Here is a 23,583-nt window from a genome sequence, read left to right as displayed (position 1 = left end):
GAATGTCTATTTTATTATATGTAGAACTCCTACTTGTTTCTCAGGTCAATTTGCTTGAAAATCCTTTTTCCAGTCTTCTACTCTGAAGTAATTTTTTTGTTATTGTTGTTTTTTTCCTGAGGTGTGTTTCTTATATGCAATAGAACGATAGATCCTGTTTTTGTATCTACTCTGTTAACTTGTGGTCCCTTTTATTTTATTTATTTATTTATTTAGTAATTTATTCAGATTACATCTAATTTGTTATCCCCTTACTTATATCTTCACATTCTCCGCTCCATCCCACTTTCGCCCTACTCCCCCCTATGTCTATGAAAGAGGGGGACCTTCTCCCATACCATATGATCACAGCCTATCAGGTCTCATTCTGGTAGCCTGTTTACCCTTCCTTTGAGTTCCACCAGGCCTCCCCACCAAGGGGAAGTGGTCAAATAGGGGGCATGAGAGTTCATGTCAGAGTAAGTCTCCACTCTCCACACAACTGTGGAGAATGCCCTGTCCATTGGATAGACCTGAATAGGAGTCCTAGGTTTACTGCATGCATTGTCCTTTGTTGGTACAATAGTTTATGCAGGGCCCCTTGGGTCCAGATCCGCAAGCCTTTATGGTTTTCTTGTAGGTTTCTAGGAACCTCCATATTCCTCTGTTTCCCCATTATTCCTTACCTCTCTCACCTAGAGTCCCAATAGGGAGTCCCAGCATCTATCCCAATCGCCTGCTCAGTGAAGATTTTCAGGAGACATTTCTTTTGGGCTAGTGTCAAATTATAAGTGAATATCTATTATGTGTAGCTTTCTGAGTCTGGATTAACCCACTCAGGATGATCATCCCTAGTTCCACCCATTTGCCTGAAAGTTTCAGGATTTCCTTGTTTTTAATAGTGGGGTAGTATTCCATGTATGAACGTATCACAGTTTCTTTATCCATTCTTTGACTTTGGGACATCTAGGTTGTTTCTAGGTTCTGGCTATTACAAATAAGGTTGCTATGAACATGGTTGAGTGTATGTCCTTTCTGTGGGGTGGAGCATCTTTTGGGTATATTCCAAGGAGTGGAATAGCTGAATCTTGACATAGTTCTAGTCTCAGTTTTCTGAGAAAGCACCAGATTGATTTCCAAAGTGGTTGTAGAAGTTTTCACTCCCACCACCAATGAAGGAGTGTTCCCCTTTGTCCATATCCATGCCAGCATGTGTTGTCACTTGAATTTTTGATCTTAGCCATTCTGATGGGTGTAAGATGGAATCTCAGAGTCATTTTGATTTGCATTTCTCTGATGACTAAGGATGTTCAACATTGAATAAATTTGTGGACAAATGGATTAAACTAGAAATGATCATAATGAATGAGTTAACCCAGAATAAGAAAGAGTCAAATGGTATATACTCAGATCTGGACACTAGCCCAGGGGGCATGTCCTATGAAAGTCTTCACTTATCAGGAAAGTGGAATAGAGGGGAGGACATCCTATTGGGACTTTAGGTGAGAGAACCATGAGAGAATGGGGACATAGAAGGGTCCAGAGGGTCCTAGAAACCTACAAGAAGAACATTATGATGGGCAGATCTGGGCCCAGGGGTCCTGCTCAAATTATGGCATTAGCCAAGGACTATATGTGCAGTAAACATTAAACCCCAATCAAGATCTAGCCAATGGACAGGACATTCTCCTGAGAGTGGGGACTGACTTTCACACAAACTCTGGTGCCCCATATTTGACCACGTCCCCTGGATAGGGAAGCCTGGTGGCACTCAGAGGTAGGATAGCAGGATACCAAGAAGATACTTGATACCCTATGAGCATATACAGGGGGAAGAGGACCCCCTCAGTCACAGTCATAGGGGAGGGGAATAGGGGGAAAGTGGGAGGGAGGGAGTAATGGGAGGATACAAGGGATGGGATAACTAGTGAAGTGTAATATGAATGAATTAATAAAAGAAAAAGGAGTGTTTTTTTTGAAATTAGGAAATTGAGCCCATTGATGTTGAGGGATATTAATAACTGTTGATTCCTGTACTTTTCAAAGTGTGAGTATGTGTGCTTTCATTCTTTTGTTTTGCTGATGTGAAATTACTTGTTTTCTTTGATGTAGTTATCCTGGTTGTATTCCTTCTAATTTCCTTCTAATATTCTCTGTAGGGATGGGTTAATGGCAAGATATTATTTATGTTTGGTTTTGTCATGGAATAGCTTCTTTTCTCCATCTATTTTGATAAAAATTTTTTTGGTATAGTAGTCTGGGCTGACATCTGTGGTCTCGTAGTGCCTGTAAGATATCTGCCAAGACCCTTCTTGCTTTTAGAATTTGGTGAAAACTCAGGTGTAATTCTGATAGGTTTGTTTTTATATGTGACTTGGCCCTTTTCCCTTTCAGCTTTTAACATTCTTTCTTTGATCTGTGCATTTAATGTTTGATTATTATGTGGCAGGAGGATTATCTTTTCTGGCCCAATCTATTTTGTTCTGTAAGCTTCTTGGATGTTTAAAGGCATCTCTTTCTTTTGGTTGGGGAAGTTTTCTTCTATGATTTGTCAAAAATGTTTTCTGGTCCTTGGAGCTGAGATTCTTCTCTTTCTTCTATTCCTATTATTCTTAGGTTTAGTCTTTTCACAGTTTCCCAGATGTCTTGGATGTTTTGTGTCAGGAACTTTTTAAATTTAACATTTTTTTGAATGATGTATTGATTTCTTCAATTTTATCTTCTACACCTTAGATTTTTTTTTCTTCCATCCTTTGTATTCTGTTGGTGACGCTTGTGTCTGTAGTTCCTGTTATTTTCCCTAGGTTTTCCATCTCCAGGATTGCCTCAGGTTGTTTTTTCTTTATTCTTTTTATTTTCATTTTAAGTCTCGAAGAGTTCTGTTCATTTCCTTCTCCTGTTTGAGTTTTCCTGTATTTCTTTAAGGAATTCATTCAATTCCTTCACTTGTTTGTATTTTCCTGTATTTCTTTGATGAATTTATGTTCTTCCTTTAATGACTCTATCATTTTTATAACCTCAGATTTAATATCATTTTCTTGCATATCAGGTATGATTGTGTCTCTAGGGCTTGTTGTGGTAAGATACTGACTTCTGGTGGTGTCATATGGACCTTGGGTTTTGTTGCTTATGTTCTTATGTTGATATCTAGCCATCTCACTGTCTCTGGTGTTAGCATGTCTGGTGGTCCCTGATGGTCAGGTAGTTTAGGAGTAGGCAGAAAGGGTTCTAAGCTTAATATTGATTGGGCCCCTAGAGGCCTTCTCAGGATGGCAGATGGATGATGTCAGTTGGACTCCAAGTATAGATCATCTTTGCTGGCAGTGTCCCATGGGAGTCAGGCAGATAAGGAATTAGCAGTGGAGAGGGCTCTAACATGAATGTTGCTTGGACCTGTGCCCCCCACAAGTCTCCGAGCGATGGCAGGCAATGGTTATTGTGTCCCGCATACACTTCACTTCTCTTTGTCTGTGCCCCAAGTGGGTCAGGCAAATCAAGCATCTAAGCTGAATGTTGCTCATGTCCTCCCACAAATCTCCTTGGGATGGTGGATGAACAATGTGGGTTGGAGCCTGAGCACAGCTAATGGCCAGGTAAGTCCTCATTTTGTTTTTTGTTTTAAATTTATTTATTTACTATGTTAACAGTGTTCTGTTTACATGTATGCCTGCACACCAAAAGAGGGCACCAGATCTCATTCCAGATGGTTGTGAGCCACCATGTGGTTGTTGAGTTTTGAAATGAGGCTCTCTGGAAGAACAGCCTTTGAGACATCTCTCCAACTCCTCATTTTCTTTTTTAGAACGAGGTTTCTTTTGCAGCCCAGGCTGTCCTGGGACTCACTTTGTAAACTGGTAGACTGGGCTGGCCTGCCTTTTCCTCCTGTGTACTGGAAGTACAGATGTGTGCCACCATGATTGGCACAAAAACTAGTCTTAATGAATCTAAGAAGATCAAAGCAATATCAAACATCTTTTAAAAATACTATATTTTAAAGTACATTTCTGTTCATATACCTTCTGAAATAATCAATTAGAACAATATTCTGTTACCTAAAAGTGTTACCTTGAAGAAAGATTGAATACATTTTTCAGAGTATTTCTTATGAAAAAGGCAATATAAAACTCTCACATCTCAAACCAGGAGTGGTGGCGCATCCCTTTAATTCCAGAACTTGGGAGGCAGAGGCAGGTGAATCACAGTGAGTTTGAGGCCAGCCTGGTCTACAAAATGAGTCTAAGACATCCAAGGCTGCACAGGGAAACCCTGTCTCAAAAAAACAAAACCAAACCAAAACCCAAAACAACAACCAAAACAAAAAACAAAACAGAAAACCCAAACAAAACAAAAAAACTCTCACATCTCTAATATTTTCAAAATATACTGTTTAAATCATGTTTTTGCATATTTTCTCTATTTATACCACTATTAACATGAAAATGCTGCCACTCCTTGCCTCATATCTAGCATTTTTAGCTGATAAATATTAAAAAAATAACTTGATAATTGCTCCACTGTTACTGTCTAATAATCCTATCATAGATATAGAAAGAATTCCTGTAAGGGTATCTCATATTATTCTTGTACCTGTCGTAAAATGGCAGAGTGCATATCAGACCAAGAAGAGATTGAGAGATGTTTAATACTATGAAATGTCTAATATTTTAATACATGTATGGTGTAAATAAAAATGAACAAGAACATTGCCTGTTTTATTTGACCCATTAATGTAAAAATCGTTAATTAAAAGTTGCCACTTCAGTTTAATTGAAGTACATAAATCGTTGGAATTGGACAAAGCCCTGTGTGAATGAAGTCCTGAGTGAATGTGTGCTAGTAACGTCATCCTGTCCACGTCAAAGACCCATAGTTTTAGACTCATCAAAGTGCTGAGACCCCTATCACATCCTCACGAGACTCAGAAGGATGGCAAAGCCTTCCTCTTGTCGAAGTGTGAATGTTGATAGTGTGTGCAGAAAACGTCCTCCATAGAATTCCCCCTGACATTTGCAGCCATAAAAATGTTCACCTCTTCACACTGCTCCTACTGAGGTTGGCTAAATGCATCTCTTTGTTCAGCTCTATGTAATAATTCCTCTTCCTATTCAACTGCCATAACTAATATGCTGAAGTTCAGGTATGCTGAAGTCTCCCCATCAAAGACCCCATACCACTAGATTCTATCTGTTCTGTGTTTCTGTCTTTTTCTTATTTTCTTACCACCTCTTGGCATAGCAAGTCACTGGAGATGTGCAGCATGCAGCAGTAAGAAGCACTCCATTTTCCGAACTCCTGAGAAAGTATCCCAGGACATTTGAAATTCTTCTTCACAGAGAAACGTGCTGCTTCTGCTTCCTATGTGAAGAAGCTATTTATGTTTCCCTGTTTATATTTCATAAAGACTTCAAACTCTTTCCATTAAAAGAATGTTAGCACCTCAAACTCCCAATGCTAATCATTTTACATATTAATCTACATCTTGAGATATTTGTCTTCCTATGGCTGGGAATATGAGCATGTGACATCACACTTGTTTTTTCACAAAAATCAGAGGATTTTTGAATTCAACTCTTCATGCTTGCAAGGCACAAATTTATCTCCTGATATAACTTCCTTGGTTATCTCCCTAGCTACATGCTTGGAAAATTTATCTACTAGTTAGAAAAGATGAACATCAAATTATGCATTTTCACATTTCATTGATAATCTTATTTATTGGTGTCATATTTATTGCTGTTACTTTTTGTGAGACCACAGAATTCATTTCTTAAAAAAAAACTGTTTTTTTGTGTGTGTGTATGTTTGTGTTCATGTACATATGTCACATGTATGTGGGTGCTTATGCATGCGGAGGTCAGGTCTTTGTCAGTTGTTATCCACCTTCATTTTTGAGGCAGAACCTTCTGTGAAATCTAGAGGAACTAGAATCTGTCAAATCAGCTAGACTGGTTGACAGAAAGCCCCTGATGTCTTCTTGTCTCTACTTCCCTTTTCTGGGACTACAGGTTAATGCTGCTGCTCTAACTTATTGATGCTGGTTCTGTGAGAGTCATATGGGGTCTGCATGCAGCCATGGCCAATATTATGGTGACCGAGTCATATCCCCAACCTCAAAATTGAGTTCTGTAATGTTGTCACCTTCATCTGAAAATTGAGATGCCATTTGAAAAAATTACACTGCACCTTTTAAAAAATGGTGGTGGTAAATAGTATGATCTTATAATTGTTCCTAAAATGTGACTCATTATAAGACACTGAGAAAAAACATAACCAACTTATTGTTAAAAACATTAGCTGAAAATGTCTTATCTCTAACATAGCTTACACAATTACATAAGGACCTTCTTTGGAGATGTATTTCCCTAAAGGAATTCCTAGTAGGAACACTATATATAACAGAGCAGTAGAAACGGTATGACGAAGATGTATGTGTCCAAACATTTCAACTGCTAGAGTGCATTTGGCAATGAAGAGTCAGCAGAATTTTTGCTGAACAATTAACTGCACCATTAAGAAATAGATTTCTAGCAAACTGAACTTAGAAAATGGATAATGAGGACATACCAATGACAAAGCTGAAGTTAGTCATTTTCAAAGCTCTATATGCTTAGTGGGTGGAGCCTAATATGCTCATAAAGGTAGAATAATAAAATAAATATCATTTTGCTGGGACTTGAGATAATTGGATATGTGGATAGAAAGGTTATTCATATATTTTGCCTTTAGGTTCTTTTCTTAGAAGAATAAATTAGCTGATGATTAAGTGGAAAACATAAAAGAAAAAATACATTAAAAATTTCAAATGAGGATTATACTAAAGTACATTGTAATGGGGAGTAGATGCAAAGATAATTATCTGCATAGATGAAGCATGACTTGGCTCTAGCAACTTCTATTAAAAATTTGGCTACTATCACTTTAGAAGAGCCAGGTTTACATATAAATGCACTGTATATCAATGAGCCAAAACCAATTCACCAAATTACCCATTTGCCAAATGACTTTGCTTCTTTTAGCTATATTAATTTTATATCATTAGTTTTTGTTTTGTCTTAATAGCTTTTGAGTAATGATCAGTTTGTTTCTCTCCCAGTTTCTAAATGAGGTTCGTTTTGTTTCTGTGAAAATTGTATGCCAAGGACTAAAGAAGCAAATACTTACAGTACTAGAACATTTTTGACTATAAAGAATTCTTAAATTAGGTGTAGTAGCACCTGCCTATAATCCTAGTACTTGGGAGGCTGAGGCAGGGAGATGATAAATTTACAATTAGCTTGGGCTGTCTAGAGAGACCTGCTCTCAAAAACCAAATAAAACTAGAGTAACAAAAATAATTACCAATATATTTTTATGTCTATATCCCTCATGGCCATATTCATTAAAATTTGTATTTGTTAGAAAAACTTATCTCTGGAGGTTTAAAAATTAATTTAAGTTAATTTTTAAAGTTTATTATTTTTAATTTGTGTGTGTGTGTGTGTGTGTGTGTGTGCGCGCACGAATGTGAGCTTGTGAGTGTGTGTGTGGGTATGTGCATGTGAGTTCAAGTTTTCTTAGAAGTTAGAGACAATGGATACATCTGGAACCAAATTATAAGCAGTTGTGAGCCATCTGATTGGTAATCAAATTTGGATCCTCTAGAAGAACAGGACATATTGCTAACTGCTAAATCAGGCCTCTGTCTTTAGAACAAGTTGATAGAAATTTATTTTTCTTAATAATGGAATATTTAATTGGTCTTAATTGTATTTTAGAAGTTAGTTATCTAATTTTGAAATCTAACCCTTTGATATCTACTTCAATCATACTCTTTTTTGCTTAGTTGTTAGAGATAGTCCATATCATTAGAGTGAATAAATAAATAAATATGGTGAGTTAATGATCATTCTTCTCCATGAGGAGAGAAAATTAGTAAGGGAACACTATAAACTATTTAGCTTTGTGCACAAATACTCAAACGAGCAATGTGTAACTGTGATGTGTTGGCTGCATCTCTGTCATGGTTTGTGATGTCCACGGAAGACAGGGCTTTATGATGTTTATGGCCTTTAAGATACTCATGACCCCTGTGTTTGATTTGTAATACTTTACTAGATTTGCCAGGTCTCTAAATGCCAAAATATTCATGCACTATGGTATTTTGGAGTATATGTACATCTGTATTTTTTATTGTTTACTGAGTGTGAAAGGATGTAGTAAGTTAAAAGTAAGAACAGCTTCACATTGGATTTTACACTTTTATTATTAAGTATCTATTATTTTACTTACCTACCAACAAAATGTAAAAAATCCATGACAGAGGTAGATCTCGGAAAAGATAAGCTGGGAAAAGATAAGCTTCAGTTTTAGTGGCTATTCTAACGGTAGAGAAGCTGACTGAGATGGTGAGAGTGTGGATCTGCTTAACTTGTGTGTGTGTGTGTGTGTGTGTGTGTGTGTGTGTGTGTGTTTCTCAAGACAGAGTTTCTCTGTGTAGCCTTGGCTGCTCTGGACTCACTTTATAGAGGCTGGTTTCCAACTCAAAATTGATCCACCTGCCTCTGCCTCCCTGAGTTCTGGGATTAAAGGTGTGCTCTACCACACCTAAGCTTCAGTGTTGATCTGCTATCTATCTATCTATTATCTATTATTTATTTATCTATCTTTCTTTCTATATGTCTATCTATAACTTTTCTACCTATTTTGTTTTTCTGAGACAGGATTTCTCTGTGTAGCTCTGGCTGTCCTGGAACCTACTCTTTAGATCAGGCTGTCCTTGCGCTTACAGACATCCACCTACTTCTGTGTCACACATGCTGGAATTAAAAGTGTGTACCATCATTCCTAGCAATAATAAATTTCCTAAATAAAATAAAATATAATAGAAAGACAAAAGAATCTTATAGAGATGATCATATCTGATGTGTATCATTTATAGATATCAAGTAATTCTATTAAATAAACAAATGTTAGAATTAAGAAAGGGGGAAATAAGCCTTCAGTTTATGCATTATGAGATGCTTAAATAAAACAAGAATACGAATCTACACAGAAACCTGTAGGCTTTGAACTTTTTCAAACCTAATTTATTGAGGTTCTTTAATGCTTATACCTCCATTTCAGCCCACCTACGCTAGATAGGAGCGAAAAACGGTTAATGTGCACAGGAGAAGTAGACCTTTTTAGACTCAGTTTCCTTGGAGCTTGTCCATTCTTTGTTGTCAGGATTCCAGTTGATCTGTAAAACAGCAAACCAGAAATTCAGCAAAGGTGACTGGAACTGCAGCATCTGGAACCTGGAAGCTAGAAGTGTTCTCTGGAGTGGTTCTCTCTAGGAGCATCTCAAAGTGGAGCAATAAGGAGCCAAACAATAGGGACACACACACACATATGTGTGTGTATCTGTATGTATATATGTGTGTGTGTGTGTGTGTATGTATATCTCCTCTAAGATTCAATACTGATGTTTATCAGTTGGCAAAATCTTCTAATGGACAAATATCATGTGTTTTCTCACAAGTCTGTTCCCAGCAGAAAAACACCACACACCCTCACACAAATTTCTTTCACCTCCCATAATTGGGATCAAAATAAAAGCATGTTTACATCCACTACAGAAACCAATCAACTCCCTCACACTCTTGATGGGATATCCTTGCCAGAACCTTTTATTCCTCTGGTGTTTCTGTGTGTGAATGGGATACCCACAACTTCATAAGGGTCCCATTTCTATGCTTTGCTAAGGCTTTTAAGTGTTATTTTTTTATTATTAGAGGTTATCATATAATTGTATCATTTTCCTCTTCTCCATTTTCACTCCAAACACTTCCACACACCTCTCCTTCCTCTCTTTTTACATTCATGGCCTGTGAAAATCACAATGATCCAGCTAGTAACTTCTACACGTTAGGCTTTAAGAATTGTGTGGTTTCCCCTACACTGACAGTCTCTAGGAAAATGATAAAGTAAATGCTAAGCTTGATGAATGATTTTGTTTCTCCTTCTGCCTAGGAATTAATTTAATGTATGCTTTAGCAATACTCTTTAAATTCAGCCAACAGCACACAGAAAGTGACTATAGTTAGAGAACAAAGTCTTCCCTTCTCTGTTTTCATGCTAAACATAATAGGAATAAAATCTGTGTGCACATGAGAGCACACGAGCACACACACACAGACATGCATATGTGTGCACATGTGCATACATAGACATAGATAAACACACTTATACACACATGTACATTGACACCACACACATACACAGATACCACACACACACACACACATATACACACATACACACACAAAAATCCCCCACAAAGATACAAAACAGAAATCAAAATGTACAAGCAACAGACTAACTAGTAAGGAAGCCAGGAGGCAAGTGTTAAAATAAAAGAAAAAAAACTCACCAGAAAAAAGGCTTTATAAAAGCTAAAACTATTAATAGAGCATTACTAACATGAATAATTGATAAAACACTGATAAGAATGAAAGAAACACAGAATTGCAAAATGTATGCAAAAATGGAAGATTAGGTCATTTCAAATCAGGTACTCTGGCATAAAATATGTCCTCATTAAGAGAGCGAAATAATTTATAACCAGTGTATTAATGTCCTGGGATTTAACAGACCTATATAGTCAGATATATAATATATATGTGTGTGTGTGTGTGTGTGTATGTGTGTGTGTGTGTGTGTGTGTGTGTGTGTGTGTGTGTGTGTTTATTTTTTTGTGGTTTGGAAGCTGGAAGTCTGGAATCAATATGGCAGATGGTTTGTTACTTTGGAGAGAGAGAGGTGGGGAGACAGAGAGAGAGAGAGAGAGAGAGAGAGACAGAGACAGAGAGAGACACACAGAGAGAGACAGAGAGAGACAGAGAGACAGAGAGAGACAGAGAGACAGAGAGACAGAGAGAAATATTCACTGGTTTTGAAGCTTCTGCTGGGCACCAATTGTTCCTGCCAGCCTTTCAAGTGTACATACTCAGCCTCTTCACACTACCTTCTCCTTTCAATACTCCTAAGTCTGTGCAAGTCACCTTCATCCCTCAGTTCATATGGGCCCAGATTCTGAGGTCAGCCTCACCCAAATTCAGGGTGGGATCCACTTATATAACTTTATCAGCAGACTCTACTTTCAAGTGACATTCTAGAGTTCTGAGTAAAGCTAAATGTTGTGTTCTGGCAGGGTGTTGATCACTGTTCAGCCAGATCTAATCATCAGTATAGGAAATCAACACCCTGAGTAATCCACGAATTTCTCTTCTGACTTTGAATTATTCTATTGTTTCCTTTTTTATTTTGAAATTATAATAAAATGTAAAACACTTACCTTTTCTTTTTCTAACTTACAAGCCCTCCTATATATATATATTGTTTCTTCAAATTATAACTTTTTTTTTTTTACTAACTGTTATTGCATACAAATGTGCACACACACACATATTCCTAAATATAACCTTCTCAGTCCATATAATGTTGCTGGTATGTCTGTTTTTAGGTCTGACCATTTGTCTCTAAACAATTGGTGTGTTATTCCCTGGGGAAGAGCACTTTGAAGTTGCCCTGTAGTACCTTATGTAGAGTTGAGGTTCTCTGGACTTTCATTGGTCCATTTTGGCACACCCATTTGTGTCATCCCTGCTTGGTTCATATTTGCAGAGTAATATTAGTGAAATTTTATTTGCATCTCTTCTGATATTACCAAGAGACACAATCTTACAGAAAATTCTCTAATAGACTGGCTCTTAAAATCTTCCTGCCATCTCTTTCACAGTGTTTGCTGAGTCTCAGGCACAGGAGTGTTTGGTGCATATATCCATTAGGACTGGTCTCTAAAACTCTGCATTTTGATTGGTTTGAATGTTTTAAAATTATATTTCAGTAATTTTTAGTGTGTATGTGCATGTGTGTGTGAGAGAGATGCAGAAGTACACAGAGAGGCAGAGACAAGCATACACAGAGACCGACACACACACACACATACACACATACACAAATACAGACCAAGAGAGCGATACACACATACACACACACACACACACACACACACACACACACACACACTCAGACACAGACAGACAAACACACATACAGATATGAGAGAGCAGAGAGGAGAGAGGAGAGAGGGAACAGCATGTGAAGATCAGAAGGCAGTTTAAAGAACCTGGTTTGCTATTTCTAGTATATGGTTTCCAGATTGAAATCAGGATTTCATGCATGGGAGCAGGTACCTTTACCTACTGAGCTCTCTTGCTTGTCTGTGGCTATTTCTCCACAGCAAAATAGAAAATGGGAATACATACACGATAAATTGATTTATGTTGTAGTACTTCATTAAGTTTTAAGATTAATGATGTCCTTAATTTGGGGACAATCCTGCCAAAATAAAAAGCAGTAATATACCTAAAAATGTAAGAGAGTAAGATGAGAAAACAGAATAAGTTGCTTATCATCAAGTATACATGTCTATAGTAATAAGATAACATATTTTAAATTTAAAAAAGTGTCTGTAGTAATTACAACTTTAAATTTATTTTGTGCCATATGCTTGCAAAGTACCTTCTGGTTTCTGTAGCATGAGTGTCCACTCAGAGTTAAAGTGCAGGAGCATTCCTGGGGTAAATAAAGTGATATGGACAGCTTCAGTGATTCAGGAATGGCAGAATAAACGAATTTCTTCTTCCTTTGGTACGTGGTTTAATACAAATATTAAAAGAAAGCTGTTAACGAGAGTTACAGCACAGTAGTTCTATATATGCAAATTTTGAATAGATTTCGTGGATATACTTATCCTTTCTTATGAGTCCTTTTGTTATTGTTGTGAAATTAGGTGGTTTTACTGTGTGTCTTCTATTATTTAGCCAAGATGCTAATAGGTGAGTTATTATTTCAGCTATTAGAATAACTTTTATTTTGGCAAGTAAGAAGAATTGAACCTTTGGGTTTCTGTCTTTTTTCCAACTCAGTAGTACACTTCTGCCTTTGGGAAAGCCTTTTTTTCTTAGTACACTGACTCTACTTTTATCATAAGAAAGATTTGAATTGTTATGTTCCATAAGATATACAATAACTATATATAAATCAAATCCTTAAAAGTAAAAGATACTTGCAACATTACTTGAGAGAGAGAGAGAGAGAGAGAGAGAGAGAGAGAGAGAGAGAGAGTAATTTATGTCTGTGAGCCTGGAGGACAATGATGAGATTCCTGCTCTATCACTCTTTACCTTCTTTCCTTGAAGCAGCACTTTTCTCTCAAGACAAAGCTAAGCTTGCTTCCAGCATGCCCAGAGGTTCTCACGTTTCTGTTGCCCTGGGCACTGGCATAGACATGTGCCTTTCATGGTCATGCTTAGCTTTTTACATGGATGCTGAGGATTCAAGCTCAAGCTTTCTTATGTTTGTGCAGCAAGTACTTTTACCCACTAAACTTTCCCCCCACCCAAGGCTAAGATTTTTAACCCAGTACTGATATTTTTTTTGGCATGGATCTGAAGCAATATGGTTAGAGATAGATCCTTTATAGAATACTGCAAATAATTATTTGGGAGAAAAACTACAGTACAACTTGGGAGTCACAAGAGAGGTGCTTAACTCTGTTCCATCCATCCCAGGGGCACTTCAGAGGGATGTTTATTTCATGGTCACAAACATTAAGTGATGAAGTGTTTGGCACAGGTTCAACATGTCATGTTGGTCTTTATTAATAAGGTTGGGAGATAAGGTCAAGGATTTATTTTCATGAGGGAGAACTTTGAACAGTCTTAAGTGCTCAAATTTATAATCACCATTGTCAACCTTGATGAAGAAGTTGAGGCTGGCCCAGTGTGGTGGTGCATGCCTTTAATCCCAGCACTCAGGGAGGGAGAGGGAGATGGATCTCTGTGAGTTCGAGGCCAGCCTGGTCTACAGAGTGAGTTCAGGACAGCCAAGGCTACATAGGGAAACACTGTCTCAAAAACAAACAAGCAAGCAAACAAACAATCAAACAAGAAATCGAGGCTGGTCATCTGTCTCTTGAAGGATACAACCTTGGAGTTGGTAAGATTCTGATTTTCTTTCTCTTTAAACTGAAACCTTACTTAGTTGGCCATCTCCTGAGTCTAGACCATGATTAACTTACATGAAACCTTACCTAGTTGGCCATCTCCTGAGTCCAGACCATGATTAACTTACATGAAACCTTACCTAGTTGGCCATCTCCTGAGTCTAGACCATGATTAATTTACATGAAACCTTACTTAGTTGGCCATCTCCTGAGTCTAGACCATGATTAACTACATCAATGAGCAGAGAGACATAGGCAGAGGAGTTAGGGAGAAAACCAAATAAAAAGCAGAAGTCCTGGGATCCTTACATTTTTAAAATATTAATGGAATCTCTTTGAAAAATTTATACTTGTATACAAGATATTTTTATTCTACTTACATTTACTCTTCTCCCTGACTCCACCCAGATCTAACAAGGCAGCAATCATCCTTGATTTATATCTTGTTCTCTTTGAAAACTTTATCTTGTTTGATATTATTATTTATACATATTTTAAATTTTATTATTTTAATTGTTTGTGTGTGTGTGTATGTTCATGTGAATGTGCATGTACATGTGGATATGTGTTGGTGAGTGCAGGTGCCCACACTGGCAAAAAAAAGCTTTGGGTTTCTATGGCTTTGAAGTCTCAGGAACTGATTATCTGCCCCGTGTGGGTTCTGGGACCTGAGTTTGAGTCTTCTGGAAGAGCAGTATATGTTCTCACCCACTGAGCCATCTGCCAGCACTTTCTTTATTTCTGATTTTTCATACATGTCCATCTTAGAAGTTAATATGTGCTTGTCATTTTCTAGTGTAAAATCTAAACTAATATTCACCAATCTGACACAGATTTTAAGTGGGTGGCTCTATCTTCATTGGCCTGGAACTTGGAAGCAGGGAGTAAATGCGTGTACCTTTCTAGTTCCTTTCACATAGGCTGTAAAGGAAAAAATTAATAAAGAAGTTACAGGAAAAACCATGTCCTAGGTTTTCAGACATAGCAAACTATGGGAAATTAAATAGATGGGAAAATTAACGGAAAGTATGGGTTGGTTTCACAAGGGCTATGTGGCTCCCGCTGGTGCCTCTCTGGCCTCATGAACCTAGGGTCATTTCCGGTAATCAGGAATTTTGCTGCTTTTTGTGTGGGCAGGAATATAGGCAGAAACCTTTTCATGGCTGCTTCTCTTCAATTGCTTTTAGGTGACAATAATCTTTGCATTAAAGTGTCATATATTGAAGTAGCATAGTCTGCATTCTTTTGTGGAAAAGTATTAAGTTTCTCTCTTGAAGAATTCATCCATACTGAAATCTTGATAAATGACATGTATTTTATAATGCTCTTTGTCTCTCCCTCTCCCACCTCCTTCTCTGTCTTTCTTTGTCTCTCTGTCTCTGTCACTCTGTCTATCTGTCTGTCTGCCTGCCTCTCTGTCTCTGTCTCTGTCTCTGTCTCTCTCTGTCTCTCTCTGTCTCTCTCTCTCTCTCTCTTTCTCTCTGTGTGTGTGTGTGTGTGTGTAAAAATTAGCAATGTAGCCAAATTAATCCCACTAGTTTGAGAGGAGCATCCTCTTAAAGTAGACATTAGCATGCCTACTTTGCTCATGAGTAATGTTTCAGAAGTTTTGATGTATGTAATTCGTTAGAATAAAATTAAATAAAATTATAAGTTCTAGGAACATTTTATTTTGGTTAACTCTCTCATTGACATGGTTGATATTTTTTAAGGTGGGAGGAAGGTTTGTTAAATATGGAGAAAAGTATTTTAATGTTTTGTTCTAAAACAATCTCAAATTCTTCATTAGGAGCTATAATCCCAGCATGCAGGAACAAGACAGAAGCGTGGAGGCTTATGAGAAGTGTAGAGTTAGATACAGGTCATTTTGAGGTATAGAATTAAAATGGAGGTTCTGGCCAGTGCTTTAAACTTACGATGGTAAAGATTCTATGAGACTATTTGGTTGATGGCCAGATTAGATTTTGATGTTTATAGATGACTGGAATGTTGCATATCCACAGCACTAATTTCTTGAGTTGTCTTTAGTTCCTTTAACAGCTATCTTTTCCCAGCTCTATGTCAGACCAAACATCCTTTCAAATATCAAACAACATAATTAGAATATATTAGTTTAGCAGATTACAAGCTGCCACCAACTTAAGAGCTAATAATTTCATCAGATAACATTTGAAAACTGCAACAGAGATTTCCCTAATGTGTTGTAATCTAGCCACCTGTGGTCTTCACAGGTGTAGTTTTCACATTTCTTGATTTTTTTCTTTTCTTTTATAATTAATAAAAGTTCATGTCAGTATTGCAATTGGAGCATGTTATTCCAGGCACCCAGAATCCATGTTGCAGGTCCATAATTATTATATATGACTCAGTGTGAACTTTATCTTACTTCTTTTGACAAGAGTGAGAGACAAGGAGAGAGAGAGAGAGAGAGAGAGAGAGAGAGAGAGAGAGAGAGAGAGAGAGAGAGAGAGAGAGAGAGAGACAGAAAGAGAGCAGAGAGAGAGAGAGAGACAGAGAGAGAGAGAGACAGAGAGAGAGAGACAGAGAGAGAGACAGAGAGACAGAGAGACACAGAGAGAGACAGAGAGAGGACACATATTGTATTGCATATACTTAAGCACTCATGCTATCAAAGGATTCTTACAAATAACATTATTTAAAATTATAATGCCCAAATTGAGCATTTACAAGATTTCACAAACACATGAATTTCAACACATAGAATGTCACTTGAATATAATTTAATTACAAATTAGCATTGATCTAAATCTAAAACAAGAAAGTGTAAGACTTCCAAAAGAACTCTTAGTTGAAAATTTGATTTCACTGGAGTGGAGTAAGAGTTTTAGATAAAACATCAAAAGCATATCCACTGTACTAGGGGAAAACTCTATCTATGAAGTGAAACTTCAAATATTTTACTTCATCAAAATTTAAAATTCTGTATCAGACACTGTTATTAAAACAAAAAGGTAAACCAAAGGCTCAATAAATATTTCAAATCAAATACCCAATAAAACATTTCACCTTGACTGTGTATTAGGCTCAACATTTTAAAATTAATCAATTAATTAATTCACTTTACATCCTAATTGTAGCCCCCTTCTTCCTCCCCTCCTTCCACCCTACTCCCTCTTCCTTCATTCCCCTTCCTGTGTTCCTCAGAGAAGAGGAGTCTTCCCCAACTAACCCACCCCACCTCATCAAGTCCTATCAGGACTGAGCTTGTCCTCTTCCCCTGTGGACTGGCAAGGCAACCTCACCAGCAGGATGTGATAAAAAAGCTGGCAACAAGGACCATGTCAGAGACAGCTCCTGCTCCCCTTACAAGAGGACCCACATGAAGCCTGAGCTGCCATTCAGCTACACCAGTGTAGGGGGCCTATGTCTAGTCCATGCATGATCCTTGGTTGTGCTTCAGTCTCTCCAAGCATGTCTGGTCCCCGGTTAGTTGGCTCTGTTGGTCTTCTTGTGGAGCTCCTGTCACCTCCAGGTCCATTTCTCTTTTCCCTGACTTTTCACTTCACCCAATGTTTGGCTGTGAGTCTCAGCATCTGCTGTGATCCACTGCTGGGTGGAGCCTCTCAGAGGATAGCGGTGCTAGGCTCCTGTTTGCAGTATGGCAGAGTCTATTAATAGTGTCAGGGGTTAGCTCTCTGCCATTGGATGGGTCTCAGGTTGGGCCAGGCATTGGATGGATATTCTCTCCATCTCTTCTCTCTTGCTCTATCTTTATACCTGCACATCTTGCAGGCAGGGTGAATTTCAAGTTGATGTTTTTCTGGGTGGACTGGTGTGCCTCTCTCTCTACTAGGATACTTGCCTAGTTAGAAGGCTTCCTCTTCAGTGTCTATGGTGCCTATTACTAGGAGTCTCTACTAGATTCCCTCTCACATCCTCCCCAAAGCCAACCTGACTCAGGTCTCTACCTTGTCACAGAGAAGCCCCTGCTCACAGTTTCTCTTTTCTCTGCAGGTCTGATCTCTCCTCTCATATCTCTCTGTGCTCCCGCTCCTACCTTCTCCCTTCTCTCAATCACTACTGCTATTTTATTTCCCTTTCTGAGTGAGACTTAAACATCCTTTCTTGGATCTTCCTTGTTCCTTATCTTCTTTGAGTCTGTGCATTGTAGCATGTTAATCCAGTATTATATGCCTAAAATCCTCTTATAAGTGAGTATATGCCACCTTTGTCTTTCTGGGTATGGATTATCTCACTCAGCATGATCTTCTAGTTCCATCCACTCGCCTGAAAACTTCAAGATTTCCCTGTTTTTAACAATTTAATAGTATTCCCTTATGCAAATGTACCTCAGTTTCTTTATTTGTTGTTCAGTTGAGGGACATCTGGGTTGTTTCCAGATACTGGCTATTAGGAATAAGGCTACTATGAACATATTTGAGCAAGTGTCCTTGTTGTTTGGTGAAGCATAATTTGTATATATACCCAGGAGTGGTATAGCTTGGTATTGAGGTAGAGCTATTCTCAATTTTCTGAGAAAGTGCCAGATTGATTTCCAAAGTGGTTGTACAAGTTTGCACTCTCACCAGCAATGGAAGGATATTTCCCTTTCTCCACATTCTTGCCAGCATGTGTTGTCACTTGCAGTTTTGGTCTTAGCCATTCTGATGGGTGTAAGATGGAATCTCAGACTCATTTTTATTTGATTTGCATTTCCCTGATGAATAAGGACATTAAGCATTTCATTAAGTGCTTCTCAGTCATTAGAGATTCCTCTGCTGAGAATTCTCTCTTTAGCTCTGGACCCCATTTTTTAATTGGATTATTTGGTTTGTTTGTGTTCAATTTCTTGAGTTCTTTATATATTTTGGATATTAGCCTTTTCTTAGATGTAGGGTTGATGAAGATCTTTTCCTAATCTGTGGGCTGTCATTTTGTTCTATGGACAGTGTCCTTTGCCTACAAGAACTTTTCACATTCAAGAGGTCCCATTTATTAACTGCTGTTCTTAGGGCCTGAGCTGTTGGTGTTCTGCTCAGGATGTTGTCTCCTGTGCCAATGAGTTCAAGCCTCTTCCCCACTATCTTTTCTAATAGACTCAGTCTTTCTGGTTTTATGCTGAGGTCTATGGTCCACTTGGACTTGAGTTTTGTGCAGGGTGATGATTATAGATCTATTTGCATTCTTCTACATGTAGATGACTTATGTATACTATCATATCATCTGTGAATCACAATACTTTGACTTCTTTCTTTCCAACTTGTATCCCCTTGATCACCTTTTAGTTGTCATATTGCTTTAGCTAGAACTTCAAGCACTATTTGAAGAGACGTGGAATGGGTGAGATGCCTGTCTTGTACCTGATTTTAGTGGAATTGCTTTGAGTTTCTCTCCATTTATTGTGATGTTGTCTATCACCTTGCTATATATTGCCTTTATTATGTTTAGATTTGTACCTTGAATTCCTGATGATTGCGAGACTTCTAATATGAAGAGGTGTTGGATTTTGTAAAGTTCTTTTTAAGCATCTAATGAGATTATCATGTGGCTCTTTTCTTTCAGTTTGTTTATATTGTGGCTTATATTCATATATTTTCATATATTGATCCACCCTGCATGCCTAGGATGAATCCTACTTGATCTTGGTGAATGGTGTATTTGATGTGTTCTTGGATCCAGCTTGTGAGTATTTTATTGCATATTTTTCATCGGTGTTCATGAGGAAAACTGTTCTAAAATTCTCTTTCTCTTTGGGTCTTTGTGAGTGGTAACAGGATGACTGTGGCATCATAGAATGAGTTTGACAATATTCCCTCTGTTTATACTTTGTGGACTAGTTTGAGGAGTATTGGTATTAGCTCTTCTTTGAAAGTCTGGTAGAATTCTGTACTGAATCCCTCTGGCCCTCTGCTTTTTCACATGGAAGAATTTTAATGAATGCTTCTATTTTGTTAGAATAGGACTGTTTATTTTGTTTACCTGATCTTGATTTAACTTTGGTGAGTGGAATCTATCAAGGCAATTGCCTATTTCATTTACATTTGCAAACTTTGTGGAGTACAGGCTTTTAAAGTAAGACCGAGTGATTCTTTAGATGTTGTGTCTATTCTTGTATCTTCCTTCTCATTTCTGATTTTGGTGATTTGTATATTGTCTCTCTGCCTTTCAGTTTTGCTATGTGTTTGCCTATCTTGTTGATTTTCTTAAAGAACCAGCTCTTGGTTTTGTTGATTCTTTGTATTGTTCACTTGGTTTCTAACTTATTGACTTCAGCCTAAGTTTTCTTATTTCCTACGGTCTACACCTCTTGGGTGTGTTTGATTTTTTTACCTAAAGCTTTCAGGTGAGCTTTTGCTAACATGAGATCTCTCCAATTTCTATATGAAGGTACTTAGTGCTATCCCCTTTCCTCTTAGCATGGATTTAATTGTGTCCCATAATTTTGAGTATGTTATTCCTTCATTTTCATTTAGTTTTAGGAAGTCTTAAGTTTCTTTAGTTTGTCTCTATCTATGTGGTCACTGAGTAGGGAGTTGTTCAGTTTCCATGAGTATTTAGGTTTTGTTGTTGTTGTTATTTTTGTTGTTGTTGAACCTTATCTGTAACCATTGGTGATCTGATATAGTACAGTGGATCAATTCAATTTTCTTATCAGTTGAGGTATGTTTTCTGACCAACTATATGGTAGATTTTGAAGAAGGATCTATGTGGTGCTGAGAAGAAGGTATATTCTTTTGTGTTTGGGTGAAAAGTTCTGTAGATATTCACTAAGCCCATTTGATTAATGACATCTGTTAGTTTGATTATTTCAGTTTTTGTTTTGTTTTGTTTTTTTTTGTCTTGATGGTTTGTTCCTTGGTGATAGTTGCATTTTCAAGTCTCTCACTGTTAATGTGTGGGGATTGATGTGTGATTTAGGTTCAAAAATAATGTTTCTTTTGAAAATGTGGGTGCCCTTGTATTTGGGTCATAGATGTTCAAGACTGGGGTGTCCTTCTGCTGGATTTTTCTTTTGATGAGCATGAAGTGTCGTACTTCATATCTTTTGATTAATTTTGGTTGAAAATCCATTTTATTAGATATTAGAATGGCTACTCTAGCTGGCTTTTTACATCTATTTTCTTGGAAAACTTTTTCCAGCCATACACTCTGAGGTAATATCCATATTTATTACTGGGGTGTGTTTCCTGTATGTGACAGAATGTTGGGTACTGTTTTTGCATCCATTCTGTTAGTCTGTGTCTTTTTATTTGAGAGTTGTGTCCATTGATGTTGGGAGATATTAATGACTGTTTGGGAGAAATTATTATGTTGTTTTTGGTAGTCTGTGCACTTGTCTTCTTTTAGGTTTGCTGTAGTGAAGTTATTCACAGTTTGTGTTTTCTTGGGTGTAGTTAACTTCCTTGGATTTTCCTCCTCCTATCTTCTGTAGGGCTGGGTTAGTGCATAGATATTGTTTAAATTTGTTTTTTTAATGGAATATCTTGTTTTCTCCCTCTATGGTGATTAAAAGCTTTGTTGGATATTGTAATCTCAGCTGACATCTGTGGTCTCTTATGATATGTGTGACATTTGCTCAGGCCCTTCTGATTTTTATAGTCTCCGTTGAGAAGTCAGGTTTGATTCTGATAGGTCTGTCTTTGTATTTTACTTGTTTTTTTTCCCATTGCAGCTTTTTAAAAATTTTTTTTATTTTTTATTTTTTATTTTTTTATTAATTTATTCATATTACATCTTGATTGTTAGCCCTTCCCCTGTTTCCTCCCATTCTTCCCTCCCTCCCATTTCTCCCCTTCTCCCCTCCCCTATGTCTGTGACTGAGGGAGACCTCCTTCCCCTATATATGCTCTCAGAATATCAAGTCTCTTCTTGGTAACTAGCTATCCTTCCTCTGAGTGCCACCAGGTCTCCCCATCCAGGGGACATGGTCAGAAAAGGGGCACCAGAGTTCATGTGAGAGTCAGATCTCACTCTCCACTCAACGGTGGAGAGTATCATGTTCGTCAGTTAGGTCTTGGTAGTGGTTTGACGCTTACTGCCTATATTCTCCTTGGCTGGTGCCTTAGTTTGAGGAGGACCCCAGGATCCAGATCTGCCTGTCATACAGTTCTTCTTGTAGTTTTCCAGGACCCTGTGGGTCCTACTATTTCCTCTTTCTTCCATGCTACTCTTGCCTAAAGTCTCAATCGGATATCCTCTCCTCTGACCCACTTTCTTGGTAAGTAAGGATTTTCATGGTACGTATCCCTTGGACTAGTGTCTTGATATAAGTGAGTATATACCATTTGTCTCTTTTTGCTTCTGGGTGAACTCACTCATTATGATAATTTCTAGATCAATCCATTTGTCCACAGATTTTGGGAATTTCTCGTTTTTAATAGCTGAGTAGTATTCCATCGTGTAAATATACCACAGTTTCTTAGTCCATTCTTCTACTGAGGGACACTTAGGCTGTTTCCATGTTCTGGCTATTATGTATAGAGCAGCTATGAGCATGGTTGAGCATATGTCCCTGTTGTGTGGTAGGGCATTTTCTGGGTATATTCCAAGGAGTGGGATGGCTGGGTCTTGAGGAAGCCCTATTCCCATTTTTCTGAGAAAGCGCCAGATCGCTTTCCAAAGTGGTTGTACTAGTTTGCATTCCCACCAGCAATGAAGGAGTGTTCCTCTCTCTCCACATCCTCGCCAACATGTGGTGTCATTTGAGTTTTTGATCTTAGCCATTCTGATGGGTGTAAGATGGAATCTCAGTGTCGTTTTGATTTGCATTTCTCTGATGACTAACGAGGACGAGCATTTCTTTAAGTGTTTCTCGGCCATTTGATATTCCTCTGTTGAGAATTCTTTGTTAAGTTCCAAGCCCCATTTCGCAATTGGGTTGTTTGGTTTTGTGGTGTTTAATTTCTTGAGTTCTTTATATATTTTGGATATTAAACCTTTGTCAGATGAAGGGTTGGTGAAGATCTTTTCCCATTCTGTAGGCTGTCGCTTTGTTCTCTTGACAGTGTCTCCTGCCTTACAGAAGCTTCTCAGCCTCATGAGGTCCCATTTATTAATTATCGACATTAAGGCCTGGGCTGTTGGTGTGTTGTTCAGGAAGTTGTTTCCTGTGCCTATGTGTCCCAGGCTCTTCCCCACTTTTTCCTCTAACTGAATTAATGTCTCTGGTTTTAAATTGAGGTCTTTAAAAATATGGAACTCTTCATGAATTTGCGTGTCATCCTTGCGCAGGGGCCATGCTAAACTCTTCTGTATCGTTCTATTTTATTATATGTGCTGCCGAAGCGAGTACAGCCCCATTGCAGCTTTTAATATTTTTATTTTCTATATGTTTAATATTTTGATTATTATGTAACAGGAAGATTTTCTTTTCTGGTCTAATTTATTTTGTGTTCTGTAATCCTTTTATATTTTTAAAAGCATCTTTTCCTTTAGGTTGGGGAAGTTTTCTTCTATGATTTTATTGAAAATATTTTCTGGGCCTTCGAGCTGGGACTCCTCTTTCTTCCATTCCTATTATCCTTAGGATTCATCTTTTCATGGTGTCCTTGATTTCTGTGACTTTTTTTTAAGATTTAATATTTTCTTTAACAGATGTATAAATTTCTTTACTT

At 37.7% G+C, this 23,583-nt stretch overlaps 1 non-coding gene across 1 annotated transcript; it reads right to left on the bottom strand.

The window, feature by feature from the left end:
* Window positions 1-23,155: 23,155 nt before the first annotated feature.
* Window positions 23,156-23,261, bottom strand: LOC127194955 (U6 spliceosomal RNA). Its single transcript, XR_007831332.1, has one exon. It is a non-coding gene; the product is annotated as a U6 spliceosomal RNA (small nuclear RNA).
* Window positions 23,262-23,583: the final 322 nt, after the last annotated feature.

Source organism: Acomys russatus, chromosome 10 (genome assembly GCF_903995435.1).
Source record: "Acomys russatus chromosome 10, mAcoRus1.1, whole genome shotgun sequence".
NCBI classification, from domain to species: domain Eukaryota; kingdom Metazoa; phylum Chordata; class Mammalia; order Rodentia; family Muridae; genus Acomys; species Acomys russatus.
Note: the sequence above shows the minus strand (reverse complement) of the source record. Positions and strands in the feature narration are given on the sequence as shown.